The 13,232-nt window shown below is 47.6% G+C and overlaps 1 long non-coding RNA gene across 1 annotated transcript; it reads left to right on the forward strand.

The window, feature by feature from the left end:
• On the forward strand, positions 1-9,715 carry LOC144167001 (uncharacterized). The gene is made up of 3 exons (XR_013321809.1): positions 1-106; positions 2,537-2,639; positions 9,584-9,715. It is a non-coding gene; the product is annotated as an uncharacterized LOC144167001 (long non-coding RNA).
• The last annotated feature ends 3,517 nt before the right edge of the window (positions 9,716-13,232 follow it).

Consider the following 13,232-nt stretch of genomic DNA (forward strand, 5'->3'; position numbering starts at 1 on the left):
CTTGCCTGGTGTGTACGAGTTTCAAAGCGCAAGCCAGCATCGATTTCTTGTAGATAACGAAACCTGCTGCTTTCTCCTCTGCATCTTTTTGCGTCATAAACGAAAGGTAAGATATTTTTTAAGGGCTGCTGTCAAGAGGGACGGGTAATTATATACCTGTCCGTGTACTGCAAACGCCGTGCGCTTTCCGTATGTTGGACATAACTGGCTAGGCACATTCTGAATGACAATGTAACTAAAGCACTCAAGGAATCATTTGTTATTCGCAAACATGGGCTAAATTTAAATACGTTGTTCTAGGGCCCCCAAATACACTTTCCTTGAGGCTGTCAGCGGTACGTTCACGTAGCCGCGTCGACCGCGTTCGCATTGAAGTCGGCGCTAGCTACGACGTGATGTGCGCGGTGGCTACGCTTTTACATTCACTCAAGGTTACCAGAAAGGTTGTAGCAATTTTTAGAGTGTAAGCTCTTTAAGGGCGTGCTTTATAAATTGGTGTTGAGGTAAACTGTAGTCACGGGGTGACGAAACGTGGAAGAAGCCGTACGATGCGTTCATTCCTGCTAGTATGCTACGACTGTGTTCTCTACTGTGCGGCTCAATCCTGCAAACGCGGCGAAGTAATCGCATTTTGCCGACATGTGCTTGAAGGGCGTAGTAATATATTTACCGTTCTTGCTGTAAACGCTTGTATACATACGAATCCGCTGATAGACGACGCCAAAGCGCGTCGGTGAGGACGCTTCCTTGACATTCAGCGAGGACATTCAGTGGCCATAGAACAAGTTTGCGCGATGCAGCTTCGTACGCAGGGTTTTTAAATGCGCGATGGATGTTCGTTCTGCAGTACACAGTGACAGTAGTGTTGAAATGTTCCCCACTGGCTCTGCCGAAGTGGGGTAGCTGGTGTTAGACCATATTGAAATATAGGAGGAATTAGCATGACTAATCAGGCTTTGGTTGCACGAAGTTACCTCCCTTCACAAGTTGCCAGCCACATCTTGTCTATGTATCATGTACAGTGAAATCTGGTTGATACGTTTTTCAGGGGAACCGGGAAATAAAAAGCATTATGTGAAAATCGTATTATCCAAAGAGTTTGTTAAAAAAAAGGAGAAAAATCTGCATTCTCGGTCAGCAACTCAATTTTATTGAGCAACAGTGGAGTAGCTGGTAAATTTGTGCTGCACTTTCTTTTCGAAGTCTGGGAGAAAATTCTCCGGAAATGTAAAAATAAAAAAAAAAGCTGCTGGTATTTTTCACTTGCGCGGATGCTGTTCTGTATGACACTTCACGTTGTGCCTTGAATTGGTGAAGCCAGCCACCAGACGCTTTGGAGTCCTCAATCCCCAAGGAGAGCGCAGTGTTATCAACTTTTTCGCGTAGTACTGACCTATGGGCGTTCATCCTGCCGCTCTAACTTCCTCCCACCATGTGAGCAGGGTGTCTTCCATTTGGTCATGCTTCGCACCTTGTGCTGGTTTCGCATCAGGGCCGGAAACTTGCACATTCTTTTGAAGTTCCTCTTGCTGACCGGCAATAGTGTTGAGCGTTGACACTGGCAAACCGAGCTTGTGTGCCAAATCCACGTATTTCCTCTTCGGGTTTTCTTCCAATTTCTGTACAATTTCCACTTTTTCTTTTTATACTGAGTGCCTTCCGTTTCCTCGACATTGCCACAAGCCTGGCAGCACACCCCGCACAGCAACAAGGCAGCCTAAGGAGAACAAGACTAGTCAAATAGAACAAGAACAAAAATAGCCTCATAAGCAACACCACCGAACACAGGAACAGTGCAGAAAGAGAACAAAGAACGGAGCGGGAAGCACAGAGCATGGCGAGAAGTTGGGGAGGGAAGTCGCCGCCTGCCAAGAGCATTGGAACCTTCTTCCTCGATTATGATCAAACTGAGAAACTCTGTGATTATGATACGTTTCACTAGATGGCACAGTGCCTCGCCTCACATATCATCCTCATTGAACAGAGCGCCCACGCCCGGCAGCAGTGTTTTTGTCGCAGAACCGGCGCTGCCATGCAGGTCATGGGTTGTCGACATGGGGTTTGAGCTAGTATACCGAAGAATAAATGTAAGGTTTCTAAAAATGGTCAAGGTTCACTTTCGTGGTCGTGCCATCCAATTTTTAGCAAAAATGTGATCGTATCAAATGCACGAAAATGCATTATTTCTAAGGGATTTTGGCTTGGAATGAAAAACGTATTATGCAGAATTGTATCAATGAGATCCCACTGTATAAGGCCTTCCTTCATAATAGTTAAGTTTGCATATTCCATAGAAGCACTACGTCCCATCTTTTTCTCTGACCAACACGACTGGAGACACCCATAGACTGGAAGATGGTTCGACTGTATCCTTACTGAGCATTTTTTTTTTACCTTTTGGATGACGAGTCGTTCAGCAAGTGATACGCAATAGGGCCACTTGTACACTGGTGAAGCATCGTTGGTGTTGATATGATGGGTGACTGCAGAAGTTTGGGTTGGTGGATGGTTGTCTGAGTCGAAGATGTCCTTGCAGGAATCCAGAAGACGAGGGAGATCGGTGGTATGATCCGGTGGGAGGTCTGAAGCAGCCACTGCCTTGATTGATGGTGCTTGATGGGACGCCTGCACTGCAGGAGGTAAATCTGCGGGGGTGCTAGCATTCATGCCAGAAAGGGCACAGCATTGCAAGCGAAATCCCCTTGGGAAGGACTTGAGGTGTGAAACTGAAGTTGAAAAACTGAAAGGGAAGGCAGGTTTGGTTCTCTACCACAGTAATGATGATGTGTGGCAGAGTGGCGTTTCACAGAAGCAGCGCGTCTGTAATAGGGAAGACCATATAATAACTTGCAAAAGAAAAGCGAACACTGACCAAGAATAAAAATATATTGACGTTTCGGAACCATATACGGGTCCCTTGTTCACTACGTAAGACAAGCCGTCATCGTCAATATATAGGCAGCACATGACGTAGAGAGCATGCGTAGACGGGAGGCGAAGTCCCATCCGTCCGGTTCATTGCGGCTGGCGTTGATTGGATAAAAAGTGACTCTAGCAGACGCCAAGATGATGTGTTCTTTTCCTTAGCTAAAATTGCGGTGTTCTCCCAGTCAATCTTGTGGGAATGTTTGTGCGCGTGCTCCGCAATGTCATTCGTCATGTGATTATGATTTCTTACATCACGTTGGTGCTCTTTCAGTCGTCGCGGAGCTCGCTGGTCGGTACATGGGCAATGCGCATGCCATATTTTGAAAAGACGTGCGACAATGCTTCGCTTATTCCTGGGACGTAGGGGATGGCTGCGCGTGCTCGTAATGTCCTGTTGTTGGCCATTCTTGGCTGTAGTACCTTATTCTTGGTTCGGCAAATAAGTCACTTAGGATAGCCATTGGCGATTAGTTCGCGGTGAATCGTTCCTAATTCACGTTTCAGTGCACTGTCATCTGAGCAGATGCGTACGGCGCGCTTTATCAAGGACGACACAACGGATGTCTTGTGGCCGAGAGGGTGGCAAGATTCAAAACTGTAGTAACGAGCCGTGTGTGTGCGCTTCCTGTACACTGAGAAGGAGAGAGCGCCCGAATCGCGGCGAACAAGAACATCCAAAAAAGGGAAGCATGTTGCCTTGCTCGAACTCCACGGTGAACTGTATATGCACATTCTGGGCGTTGAGGCTGTCCAGAAGACATGGGACATCTTGCTTTTTAAAATACAAAAACAGTCGTCGACATAGCGGCAGAAAAACCTCGGTGCCAGTGTGAAGGTTTCCAATACCTTCCCCTCTAAAGCCTCCATAACTAGATTGGCCGTAGTAACTGATATGGACGCACCCATCGCCGTGCCATGGGTCTGCTGATAGGGGCTTCCCCCGTAAGAAAAATAGGTATTGCTCAGGCAAAACATAAGCAACTCACAGACCTCGGGGACGTGAAAGGGAGTGCGATCGGGAAGACTAATGTCCGCGTTTAGTGCTTCTTCGCACATGGCTACTGCCAGATCCACTGGGACACTAGCGAAAAGAGACTTGACGTCGAACGAAACCATGACGTCGTCTTCAGTTAGAGGTACGTCCTTCAGCTTCGAAACAAAAGAGGACGAGTTTCCGACGTGCGTGGGCGTCTTACCGGATAGAGGGCTCAACACTTGGTGAAGGTAGCCTGATAGTCGGTAGAGCGGTGACCTCGAGAAGTCGACGATAGGCCGAAGAGGAACGCCAGGCTTGTGGATTTTAGGCAGACCGTAGATTGCCGGGGCTGAACCCTTCGTGCACAGTAACCTGTAGTAGAGGCCCTTGTGGTGCGGAGGGACTAGCTTGAAAAGCCTGGTTAGCAGTTTTTGAAGCTTGGACTGTAACCTGCTAGTTGGGTCACGGGCTAGAGGAGCATATGTCTTGCTGGTCTTCAAGAACGGCCAACATCTTCGTGAGGTAGTCACTACTATCTAGCAAGACCGTGGCATTGCCTTTGTCAGCAGGAAGGATTGCGATACTGCTGTTATTCCGCAGGCTCGTGATGGCTTGCCTCTCCGCTACCGATAAATGCAGTCTTGCACAATGTCTTCGCAAACCAGAGAGCACACCAATAGCACGGGTGCGCGCTTCTTGCCGTACTTCAGAGGGAAGCTGGCCGACCGCGCGTTCGACTGCACAAATCACCTTTCCTGGCCCCGGGGGTGCTTCCGTGTTAAAATTCACACCACGGAACAAAACCTTAGCCTCCTCTTCGTCCGGTGTGTACGGAGATAGGTTGATGACCTCTTGGGTGCATTGTGGCACGTCCGGCTGGAGTGCTTGCAGTTTCCTCTCTTGCGACGTTCTATGACGGCCTTCTCCCATGCTAGCGGTGAAGTTTGCGTGCAGCTGCACATCTGGGAAGTCCTCAGGAATAAGATGCTCAAGTTGCCGGGGTGCAAAGAAGGTTTGCTTCTCCAAAGGTCGTAGCTTCTGGCGGCACTCAAGGATACGTGCTTGTAGTAGCTTCCGCTCGGCTTGTCGAACAATCTGGTGAGAAATAACTGTGAGAAACGGGTGGGCTTGATAACAGGGGCATGTATGTTACAGCATTTGACAGCAAATGGACATAATCTTTGGAACGAGAACGGTGCTTTTGAGCATTTTTGGCAGAAGGAAATTCAAAAGAGAGAAGTCCCGCATAACAGTCAATGAGAGCGGTTCGAGAAAAAATCGACGCCGAGGATAATGTCATTGGGGCATTTTTCAAGTACGGTGAAGAGAACGACACTATCGTGGTCGGCAATCCATATTCAGGCGGTACGCATTCCGGCAATTGAAGGTGTGCTCTCATTGGCAACTCGAACAAATGTTTGCATGGGTGGCGTCAGAACTTTGCGGAGATGCCAGCGGAGGGTTAAGCTGATTACAGAGATGTGAGCATTTGTGTCAGTGAGAGCCTGGGCTGCAACACCATCAACAGTAACGTCTAGTAAATTGGGCTTAGACTCCTTGGTTAATAGAAGATCTGTCGTCCAGGTCACAGATGCAGTATTACCTCCTTGAGCTGCATTGATTAGTCTTGTGGTGAGGTGAAGGCTTAGCGTGGCAATGTCGAAAGCTGTCGCGGGCCACATGCCCACCATGACAGCAGTGGAAGCATATTGGCTTGTTTGCAGGAGTACTCCACTCTTCGGAATTTTGTGTCTGAAAATGGCGTGGGTCATATTGGTGGGGACCAGTTAAGACACGAGGAACAGTGAAAGCGTTTTTCGGGTGAGCTACAGAGCAATGCGTGGAATGGTGTGGCTTGCGAGCTCTTGCTGTATATCGCATGGATTAGGGAAATGGAAGGTGACGTTCATACACGCGTCGGGGCTAGTAGGGCAGCCGTAGCCGTAGCCTCCAGCTCACGGCGTACTATTTTCATTACGTCGTCGAACAAAGAAGGGCACATTCCAGTGGAGTGGTATACTCGTAATAGGATGTGGGAGCCGTGTTAGGCAGTCGAGTGAACTGTGGGGCAATACAGTGAGCTTTCGCTTGTTTCTTTCTTCCTTTATTTGGTACCCACAGCGCCTTTTGGCATTGCAGTGGGGGGGAATGACAAAAGGAAATGCATCAACTAGTTACGTTGATAACCAAAGAAACATTTTCCAGAGGCTGCGAGGCCCTTTTCAAAATGTTCAAACGGTCTGCACTTTGTAATGATGCCGTCTGTACTGGTGCAGTCCTTATAAACAAGCAGGTTGAAAGCGCCATCAGCAATTCCTTTCTGCACATGGCCTACTTTGCCAGTTTCTGACGTGTCGGCATCTATCTTGTGACACAGAGCAACACCATCCTGAATATAGGCGACGGATGACTCCATCGAGGTTTTGGCATGGGAAGAAAGTTCCTTCGCGGCTAGTTGGTGGCCAACAGGCTTTCCGAACAGCTCACGTAATGTCAATTTGCAGGTTTCCCAGCTTGTCAGGTCTGCTTCTTGTGTCTCAAACCAACAATAGTCTGGCTGGGCCCTTGAAGTAAAATATTACGTTGGCCAGCCCCAAGGTTGCATCCCATCTGTTATGAGCGCTCGCACTCGTGTAGGTGCTTATCCAGTCATCAACGTCAGTGCCGCAGAAGGTGCTGCGGTCGCAGGGATGGGAGACGACCATAAGTGGCATGGTCGGCCAGAGGGCTCCATCGAGTGCGAAAATTTCTGTGCCGACCTGGTGTCCACTGTGCAGCTCCGTGTTTGAGATAGCAGATGTTGCAATGCAAGAGGACCAGGATAGGGCACGCTGCGCAAGCTTCTTCATCTTCACAGCACACAAATGAGGTTACTGTGCGCGCAGTAATCCAGGCTGGTGCTCTGCTTTCAGCATTGACGCTGGAAACCTTTTCTACTCCCTTCCGCATGAACAAGTTTTGGTCTCTGTGAAAGAGTGTATCACCGTCTACAACGGCGAGGTTAAGTTTATGCAAAGTTGCGGGATTTCCGTGGAATCCTTTTTGGAGCTTCTGCGTTTCTACTTAGCATCAAGTATTGTAGGATGGTGTGACAGTGTCTTTGTGCAGAGATCTGTAATCTGTAGACGTTCTAAAGTTCCTCACCTTGTTAGTGACATTTTCTTGGCTCATGTTGACCGTGTATTGGAACGTGACTTGGAGGGTTTGGCAATTAAAATTTTTATGTATGTTGACGATTACCTAGTACTTTCTGGAAACTATGACCCTACAAGAAAAATGGTAGACATTTTAAAAGCATTCAAACGTCACGCATTTAGGCTGACCTTTATGTCCAAGACGCTGAACGAAAGAACAATCCAGTTTTTGGACCTGTTAAAATTCGAGCAGAATCATGTATGTTCGCTCTATAGCCCACGATCGAAGAAGCCTTTACTGAACTCTTCATCAGCACGTTCTAGGATTGCAAAATATGGGATTGTTGTCAACTGCCTCAGGTCAGCCATCTTGTTTTGTTTTCAGTCTTGTTTTCACCTAATTGAGTCTAGCTTTGGTGAACAGTTAGTTGGACCCAAAAATGCTGGCTATGGTGACGGAGTCATTGGGTCGGCCTGTCTTCAGTTGTTGGATTTGGTGAAGAAAACTTGTCTCCTGCTTGTGATGTTGTGAAGGAAAAGATAGTTGTAATCTCGTACCTGCACGATGTATCTCACCGCTTGAAAGAAATGGGGAGCAGATATAACATCAATGTGGTGTTTTCAGCCAAAATTAAGTTAAACTGCAGCTGTCCCGCCATCGAAAAGAATATTAGTAATAAGGGCCGAGCAAACAGGTGTGGTGTGAAACATGAGAAACAGGTTGTTCCTTATAGATTAAACGTGGTTTATTGCATTCCTTTCAAGTGTGGTCGCTTTGATGTTGGCCAGTTCACTGAGTGCCTTCTGGCCCTCTTCCCACTTATTGCAAAGATTGTGGTTGTACGCTTTTCCTTCATGATACAACGGTACTGTTCTCGCACGATGAACAAAAGGTGAGGGAAGTATAGTGAAAGCACATAAAATTCGAAAAATGTCTGACTCGTGTGTTAGCGCTTGTCTTTAGCACTTTTAGATGCAGAATTGGCGTATCTTGAAGAGAGCAGTACTTGAGAGCGTTTGTCTGTACAGTTGCTTATAGTGGGTTCATGTGTCATGTTTTTATCTTTGTTTTATACCTTCGATGGCCTTATATTTGTCTCTTCAATAAAAATTCGGTTTTGGTTCAGTGGTTGTCCAGTGTTATCCTCCTTTTTGTCCCGTTATTTGTGCGCTGCGAAGATGAATCTACACCAACTAGCCCGGTTTTCTACGCTACTTCAGTCCGCAACCACTATCAATGATGTTACGTGGCGCGGAGAAATTACAGGTTGTTTACAAAAAAGTCCACAGCATTGGCTCAATGGTAAAGCGGTGCCAGAGTAGCGAACTGATCAACTTTGGTAACGTCATTTTTCGCTCGCGAGTCATTTAATTTGCATTCGTTCTCGTCGTCCAATGAGGATTACTGCACGGCAACACCTACATGGCACGTTCAAAGCATCAAACAGATGGGTATTTCAGATACTTGGCTCCTGACTTATGGTAATATTAAGGCGAAGCAGCAAGTACAAGGCGTGCAAGGCAGCAGCCTGACTTCTTCTGGCCATCGTTGTTGGTCTAAAGGAGCAACTAAGTATACTTGTGCATGAAGGATACGCTAACCAAGCATTGACGATTTACAAAGTGACACTGTGTTTATTCAAAGAAGTCGTTCTTTAGCGCGTGTTGGTATAAGGTCTTTCCCACTTCTCTTGTTTTTAATAAAGTGCTGTTTTGCCGCTTTGCGCTGAAATCAGTTTTCAACTCTTGAGGATTTGTGCCTAGTCAAGTAATGGCTCCAACTTGTGCCTGAGCAGCAGCCGCAGTTCCTAAAGCATTGTGCAGCTGAGCCCAAGGACTTTTTTCTTTTCCTTTTTTTTAGTGAAGGCAAAAAGAAAAAAATCGAAAATGCCCGTGTGTGGAGATTTCAGTGCGAGGTAAGATACCCAAATGTCAGGATTAATGTGTATCGAACCTAGCACTGTGTCACGCTTCATAGCCCAAGAGTGGCCCCGGCACCTACAACCCCTGAAATAGAATCTTTTTCAACTTTGTTTTTGCAGCAGTGGTGCGATGAGCGGGGCTCAGCCTAGTGCCCCCTCATATAATTCCTGACTGATAAACCGACCCATTTGTCCTGTATGGCCATTGCGTGACAGCTGTTCTGTCAGATACACTGTAAGCACCTGCTTAGCTATTGGGAAAGGTTGTTAACGAGATCAGAGATCAAAGCAGTCTAGCTCACAACTTTAATCCTACTAGTGTAAGCCATTATTTGGCCTTGTACAAATTCTCAAAAAAGTCAAAAATACCGTTTGGTGTGAAGGGACTAAAGCAGGTTTTAGACACAAGACTGCATCAGGAAAGGATCTCTGGTGTCACGTAGAAAAAAAATTCAGAATAAGCAGTTAGAACAGTTCAAAAGCAGGCTAAACTAACTTTTGTGTACATATTAATGTAGCCATATATGGGACAAAATACACCATCAATTGTGAATTTAGATTCACTTGACGTTTGCGGTGTGGTTGTAAAAGGAAGCGTTTATTTGTTTCTTTTGGTGTTGCAGGTGCTGACTGAGAAATTGTGGAAAGTTTTGAGCCAAGATGTTCCTGGCCTAAACCGTGATGGGCACGTAAAATGTTGTATGTATATTTGAGGTTATAAAGCATGTAATAAAAAACTTTCGAGCTTTGGGACTTCGTTTCTGCTGTTTCATATGCCCATACATTGCAACATGTAATCTATATTCAAATCTGAAGTTTTATTAAAAAATTGTTTCCAGCAGACAGATTTACTATTCACTACGTCACTTTTTCATGATCAGTTCATTAGCATGTGTTGCGGGTTTTTTTTTTTAGCAATTGATGCAGAACTAGCACACGTACTAGGTAAATATTTATAAGGCTTAATGTTATGTTTCAGTTGTTCAGTCAATTTGAGAACCTGTATTCGCTGTAAACTTAAGTGCTTTTGTGATCACATGCCTTGAAGCATGCTCCAGCGTAAGAATACTGGATACCAAAGCCCCTTGTAGCTTGTTTTGGTCAGTGTGTGTGGACAAACGTAATTCATCAGTGGAGGCTTCATAGTCCAACTCGCAAATAAATGTGGGTGCTAGCACCATTGGGGCTTGCAAGCAAAAAAGAAAAACACCCGTGAACACACGATCGCGAAGAGGAGCCGGTGCAATGGTAGTCCTGCGTGTCAGAGGCGAAGATCAGAGCAGGAGTATTTGACAGTTCTAATTCTGCCTGGGCAAAACTTTAGTGCCAACTGCCGTTTCGTCTGGGCGGAGCGCTAGATACGATAAAGAAAAAAACAAAACAAGCAACCCGGTTGTTTGTGCGATCGCATAAGAAGCAGCAGGGCACAAAGTGCAACCATCGTGACAAGGTTGAAAGCAATCGTCAGAAAATCTGAGTACCAACATGTTCAAGGTGGGCTACAAGTGATTATACTTATCGCGTATTCCCAGCGTGACTTAGGCCCAACTTTATGGGGCATTAGGCTAAATTTCTATTTGTCACACTCCAGGAATTCATTCATAATAAAGGTTGACTTTCACAGCGGCGGCCGATCACAGGGTGAACTGTGGTTGCACGCTTGCGTAGCAACCGTTTCACGCGACAATTTTCGAACGCTACACTGCGATTGCAAAACAGCACGGATGACAAAGTATTTAGGTAATATTACCTAGAACACTGTTGCAGCGTAAAACTTAATCAAACGACCCGGTTGAAGCACTTCGAAATGCACAGCGGTGGGTATCACAAGCGGACGCGAAATCCAACACAGACACAGTTGAAGCACTTTTAACTTCGTTAAAATATACAGATCTAGGAGTGTGGTTGAATAACGGCGCAGCCGTCCCAGAAGGCGAAATCCAACGCGCGAATGAAACACTTGCCGCTTCACATGGAGAAAAGAAATGGGTATTCACTGCCGGCCGGCCGCCGGGCCAAGAGCGGGGAGTGTGTGCACCGGCAGAACAGCCCCGCAACCCTTCGCCTTTCCCTCTCGCACTCCTCCTTTTCTCCCTTTCGTGGGTGATGCATCGCCGAAACCGGAATACGCGGTCCCGTCACCTTCCTCTTTCCTTTCATCGCTCTCTCCTTTTTTTTTTTTTTTTTTTAACAGGCGCTGAGGAAGCCTGCTACTGATTATTGCAGCAACCCCTCCAGGCTGTACGCCTCCCCGCCGTTCTCCCCAGTTCCCCCCCGCGAACTGCCGGCACTTCGCTGGGCAGAAGCGAGGCACCCTCGCGATCAGCCCTGTCGCGCTCCCCCCCTCCCACCCCCCTACCGCCTTTAGCCACAGCCGCCGCCGCCGCCCCCCTCCGCCAGATCACATGGCGCTCTGCTTGCGCGCGCACACAGCGCTGCGGCAGACCCCTTTATTCGAACTTCTCTCCTCTAAATTCTTGCACTCTTCCTGCTGCCCCTCTTTCATGTCAGACAGTTTCGGGCCCCTTTCCTTCCCCTTCCCCCAATCCAAGAACCTCAAAGCAAGGCAAAGCGAGGCAAAGCATGTGCCATCCACCTGTACACTTGCCGATAAGGAGATGCCACTCTCTAGTACGATGTGTAGTCACTGTCACCAGCGGCGGCGCTAACAACCAACCTCGCGACCTGGCCGGTTGTTTGTTTACTTGGAATATAATATGTCTGCTGCTAGAGGAGTTGGTAATAATTCAATAAAAATGATCGTAAATATTAACACATGATTCACAAACACCCGTCGGTTGTTTTGTATATCTCGTGTCAATGTTTCCAGGTTCAATTTCAAAAAAAAAAAAAATGCATAGCTGTACCATAGCCATCGCAAATCGGCTCGAGACGAAGCCAAAGTCGCTTGTTTTTTACAATCTCGGATGTGCGCAGTCCGGCGTGGTGCGGGCGTTCTCAGTTTTCTGTGCAAATTTACAGCTTTGTTCGTGTTGCTCGCGATTTATGTGCCTTGTGCGATACTTTACGACGAGCATCGAAGGTCAGGCATTGCAGTGCAGCAGGCGATACATTGAATTTATTGAAGGAGAAGCCATCATGAGCGCTCTTCGCCCGTGACATCCTTTGTTCCGCCGTGAGTGTGCGTGCACTGTGACCCCGCGGTAAACAAGCTTGCGAAGTGATGTGTGACCACACCTTGGCGAAATTTGTTGTCAACGCTTTGGAATCCGTCGTCAAGTCACGACGCTGGCACGACGTTGTTATATATACACAAGGTAAGTTCACTCTTTGCGAGCGCTCGTGCACATTTCGCTGACGCATGGGATGGCGCCTCGCAGGCTTCGTGCACCCCCCCCCCCCCCCCCCCCCCTTACCCAAGACTCCGTTAATTCCCTTCAGTGCGCCTCACAGCTAATTGGGCTCGTGAGGCCGCCGTCGCGAACGTTCGCCTCACCGACCGAAAGCTCGGCAGCAAATTCAGGCGTCGTGAACTTGCCGTACTCGCTCTCTTACGCGCCCCACAACGTACGCGTCGACCGGGTGCTGGCGGAGTGCTTGATTAGCGCGCATTGTGCTGTAAAAAAGTAGGCAGTATACAAGGATGGATGAGAAGTTAAAAGACACGAGAATTTACAATGCGAAGGGGGAGAAAATAATATCTAAGGGCAGGAAACGGTGCCAGGATGAAACTTATAACCGCGGGGGACGTAGTGAGAGTTCCGGCTGCAAGACAGGGCGCAGGCGCGCGAGTACAGGGGGGGATTAAAAGAAATGCGAACAACGGAGCGCACAGCCACCGACGCATGCCGCACCGTCTGGCTGCACCGTCAGTAAACTGCGCGCATGCGTAGTTGTTTCGGAGAGTTTGAGAGTGTGGCCTACATTTATGGGGAATGCTTGATCAAGAAGCGACGCCGGTCATTCATTTTGAGGGGCCTTTGCACGCTGTGTCGCCACTGATCAGGATGATCGTTGAATGGCATCTGCTATCTGCAATCAGCTTGCTGCTGGCTTGGCAAGCGAATGTAGTAGATAACAGTATGCCCAGTGGCGACAGATCATAAAAAGATGCCTCAAAATAAATGACTCGCGTCCCTTCTTGATCAAGCATTTCCCATAAATGTAGGCCACAGTCTCAAGCGCTCCGAAAGAACTACGCATGCGCGCAGTTTACTGACAGTGCTGCCAGGCGGTGCGCCATGCTTCAGAGGCTGTGTGCTCCGTTGTTCGTATTTCTTTTAATCCCCCCTGTACGACAATATCCCGGCT

This window comes from Haemaphysalis longicornis, unplaced genomic scaffold, assembly GCF_048455015.1.
Source record: "Haemaphysalis longicornis isolate Haplotype H1 unplaced genomic scaffold, Haemaphysalis longicornis Haplotype H1 scaffold_2, whole genome shotgun sequence".
Taxonomy (NCBI): Eukaryota; Metazoa; Arthropoda; class Arachnida; order Ixodida; family Ixodidae; genus Haemaphysalis; species Haemaphysalis longicornis.